The sequence below is a fragment of the Bombus bifarius genome, unplaced genomic scaffold (assembly GCF_011952205.1).
Source record: "Bombus bifarius isolate JDL3187 unplaced genomic scaffold, Bbif_JDL3187 scf7180000008218, whole genome shotgun sequence".
In the NCBI taxonomy this organism is placed as follows: Eukaryota; Metazoa; Arthropoda; class Insecta; order Hymenoptera; family Apidae; genus Bombus; species Bombus bifarius.
This window is the reverse complement of record NW_022884519.1, coordinates 37,514-42,136: the sequence shown is the minus strand read 5'-3', so window position 1 is coordinate 42,136 and position 4,623 is coordinate 37,514. Positions and strand designations below refer to the sequence as shown.

Genomic DNA, 4,623 nt, shown 5'->3' with positions numbered 1-4,623 from the left:
AACATTAAATGTACCGACTTGTACGTATTGTACGTAACTTATGAATATAATAATGTACGATCTTTACTACAATTAGTTTATTTACAATAAACAGATTAAACGGACGTTGATTAAACAGAAAACGATGGTTGTTTAACGTGAACTAATCACAATAACGTATTATAATTAAGACAACTCTCAACTCACAATGACTGTTGATTCGTTTTTGTTCCTTAGCAACTCCTTGTCTTTTGTCTTAGCCTCGTGTCTTTTGTCTTACCCCCACCACGTACGTATTCAAACAAGCAGCCGCTTGTTTATAATTCGCTCGACACCCCCGGGCCTCTCGTCCACGATACTATGATAACATAATATAAAATTTGTATGATTTTAATAAAGTAATTTTAAGTATAAAACTTTGTTCGCATCGATAAGATTAAGCGATATCGTGACAAAGTAGCCTAGCTAAATGACGACTTAATACAATTAATATTGTTGAGAAAAGTTAAGTTGGCATGATCGCTAGTTCTACAAGTTAAGTTGGTATGACTCCTAACGACGCTCTTTTGTCTTAGTAGTCGACCACGTGTTAATTATCTAAGTGTATCCGATGTGTTTAGACATTTTGTACGAGGTGGTGAAATATAGAAAGTAAAATTCAATCTGTGTGAATCTATTAAATATCAACCCAAACCTATATTTAATAACAAATATTATAAAATCCAGCAAAAAATCGAATGGAGAAATCGCAATAGCCATCGTCTATCAAAGAACCATCGAATCGACGTGCGCGAGGCATCATAGACGTCGCTGGGATCGAACGTGCCAGGACACAAGGGCGATAATGATGATGACGTCGGCGGTCATTACCTCGGAAGCGTACCGCCCATTTTGTTTCTTTCGCCACCGCGTTTTAAAAGAAGATAGCAACGAACGACGAACGAGTCTTGGGCTGGATCGGCCAAAGGGTACGTTATTCCCCCGTTCGAGATTGATCGCTCGAAATGAAATATTTAATTCACAGGCCTGCTCCTATAGGCGCTGCTCGCCGCTGCCCAATGACAAACGCGTTACAAAATATTTTTAGATTACCAGGCCAGCCGATTTATGGCCATATTAACCGACGGTATTCCTCGCCGTCGTCGGCCTGCCGATATTAACACGTACGAAAGTGAATTACCGCGCATCAACATGCATTCTTAAACATATTCCCTTCGACGTGTAAAGTATGGCAGTCCATTAGTGGCTAAATCGTACGCTCGAATCCAAGCCAGTATCCCTTCTCTCGTGACATTACGTTTTATTCGTAGCCCGGTGTCCATTTGTGTACCCGATATCTTCGATTCTTCGTGAAAAGCAGCATGTTTTGTGCTCACAGTGAATCGATCGAATCGACGACCGGTGTATTTAAGGACCGAGTATTCGCGAAATCAGCTACACGTGAGACTGGCTCGCGGATCCAACACAGTAGCTGCCCGAAGACGGATGGCCGCCATTATTCCGGATATACTAACAGATGCCTGCGCTTATTAATTTAATTGGTCGCCGTTACAAGCAATGCGTAGCTAATTAAACTCGAATGAAAATAAATACACGACGACGTCGGAGAATTGCGAATTTAGGCGATCGTTGGCTTCGAAGTATGGGCCCGACAATGTTCTGTCGTGGATTTTATATTGGTTTTCAGAAGAATCGAAATATTCTACGTTGTAGAATTGCAGTTAAAAAACGAACGACTTCTTTCTTGATGAACTTTCTCGGTAGCCATTGGCGCTGTTAAAATCGCTGTGGTACAAAATTTCCAGGACCCTCTGATCCCCTGCTTCGTAGCCCGAGCGATATTAATTGGCCGATCATCGACAGCCCTGCCACCCCAAAGCCGAACGATTCGTCGAAAAAGCGAACGCAGCCAACGGCAGCGGTTCTCGGTTGCGCAAAACAGCTCATCAAACATCCATAACGACAGCTACAGGAAAACGGGGCAACCCTTTGCGCTCTCACCCTCTTGCCTGCTGCTTCTCTCTCGCGGCTTACCCCTACTCCGTGTGTACATACTCGACACGACGTTTTAGTTCTCGACAGTCGAACTCGGCCAAACCTCCGACAAGGGCTCCGCTAATGAATTTGGAAAGTGTAATCAGTAGCGTAGCTACTGGCAGGGGATGCTGGCAGCGGAGGAGAAAGGCAGGGGAGGGAGGGGATGACTTGAGGGTCGAGGAGCCGGCGAAATCGTCGGTGGAGAAACGAGGAACAAGGAGAAGCAGAGCCACGGCACCGTATCAGAACCGGAGGGAGGAAAGAGGGATGAAAGAGGGCGGATGTGACGCGGAATGATGGAGCGCGGACCGTGGAGAAAAATGAGAGTGGCGGAAAGGCGAGGGTGGAGGGACGCTGATGGATCGGCGCTCCTCCCTCCGTTGCACCCTCTCGCGGCTCTCTCACGCCCGACCGTCCCTGGGCTCCCACCCCCGTCAGCCACCCTCCACGTTCAGGTTCGCGCTCCCAGGGGTGGAAAAGCCCCGCAATATTACTCATAGTCGGTGGGCCTCGTCCTACCACGTCCTTCACCCTCTTCCTCTATTTTCCACCGTCTCTTTCTATTTTCCTCTCCTCCTGCTTCCGCGCTTTCATCTCTGTCCCCTTTTCTTTCTTCCTAGTCTTTCTTACGTTCTCTTCTCTTTTTCATGCTCTTTATAATTTCCTTGATTTTGCTAGATGTTTGATGTTTGTTTGTATATAATGACGGAGTGTTGTCTGTTTGAATTAGGAAATTGTACGCAATGCTGGTAATACTACGTCCACTGGTTATGTTACGTTAGCTCCGTGTGAGTGTTATCAGTACACCACATATACTGAGCGTTTTGGACGTTAGGACAATTGGATGCTTCATTACAGGTCTGCTCTACACGATTCATACGTAAGGAAATTATTATCACCATGTTTTTATAGAACCAATAACTTTATTTGAAATATTTATTTGTTGTTGTGTATATTACTTTATACATTTCTTGAATTATTTACTAATATCATTTCTCTATTTTCCAGGTGTTCCATGTTATTGAATTCCCTCACAAATATAATAAGAATCGTATTTTGTTGGATCTTGACACTAAGGTAATTCTGAGAATTAATATTATCGTGCTAATATGTTATACATTGTTTATTTTGAAATTGCTCGACATTTTTCTTATATATCACAATCTTATTATACACAGCGTGCCTGTAACCCATCCTGACAGCATCCTGAAGCAGGAGCTCCACGGAAATTATTTATTCATACTCGATCTTCCGCGACTAACCACGCTTGCCGCAACCCTCGTGGTGAAACGTGCAGGGGTCGGAGGTTTATCGAAACAGTTTCCAGTTGCTGCTCAATAATATCGAACATCGAACAGAAGCCACGATAACGTGAAAATTAGCACCTCGTCGTAGGAGCTTAAACTTAACGCGTTCTCTGGATTTTTTTAGATCCAATTGTTAATCAATTTATTAAATTGGAGAAAATTCATACTACTTGAAAGATAAACAATTTCGTTGACACGAAAGTGAAATTAAAAAATAAAAATTCGGGTATCGTGAAATAAAATAGTAACTTTGAAATTATTATCGATCAATGTTTTAAATCAGAAAAATTCGACCTTGAATGTGAAGCACTTGACTCGTTACTACTCTCATTTTCCAATTTAACGTAACGTAATTGAACGAGATTGTTATCGATGAATCTACATTTTATCGGCATGTACATCGATTTGGTATACAAAATGGGTACTATTTGCATGCGACAAACACGAGGATACGTATAATCAGTCGGACGTTTCATGATGTTATGTTAAACAATTTTCTGGCAAAGCCAGTGCATTTAGTCTAAGATATATATTGACAAATGCGTGGATATTTCCGGTAAATATCGCATTTTCCACGAGGCTAAACAACCAGCATATGCACGTTGCAATTTCGTCGATGTATATACCAACGACTGAATCTGTTAGGCAAGGTCTCACCAACAAATCCGTATATTTATTTGTTGTGTCTGATGCAAAACCCATACGTTTTGCGTCCACCTTTTTTGATCCGATAAATTATAAGCTTGCGTTGCAGCGGATTCCTGTCAGCTCCGTGACACGTTTGCCAAACCGGTGATTGGTCAACGGGTATCGGTTGGAAATTACTCGTCACACTCGACGTCTGACCTTTTTCTCTCATAGCCACTAGATCCATCAAAGAAATCATATGAATTTTAATTTCTTCTCGAATTTCATATCCATTGGCGCACGAATTTTTCCTCCATCTAGCAGTGAAACTGATTAAATTAAAAAAAAAAAAAAACAATTAAAAATGAAAGTAGATTTTATCTATTCTTCGTAAAATATTACATTTATGATAAAATAATTGAACTGTTGAACAACCAGAGTATCAGATATGTTCATTTACAATGTCAATATATTTGTCCAAAAAGTATCTTTCTTTTACAGACACATCTTTTATAACGATGTATCTTTATAGAAACGTGAAACATAATCTGTCGAACATTGTAACTATTTTGATAGAACTATTGAGATATGTATAATTTTATATGCTAGACTAGGTTAGCTGCGTAGTAGCGATACTTGTATGTGAATATCAGTGTGTGGAAGTATGTGTGTG

At 41.2% G+C, this 4,623-nt stretch overlaps 1 long non-coding RNA gene across 1 annotated transcript; it reads left to right on the top strand.

The window, feature by feature from the left end:
• The first annotated feature begins 613 nt into the window (after nucleotides 1–613).
• Nucleotides 614–2,742, top strand: LOC117211210. The gene is made up of 3 exons (XR_004488227.1): nucleotides 614–630; nucleotides 706–947; nucleotides 1,785–2,742. It is a non-coding gene; the product is annotated as an uncharacterized LOC117211210 (long non-coding RNA).
• Nucleotides 2,743–4,623: the final 1,881 nt, after the last annotated feature.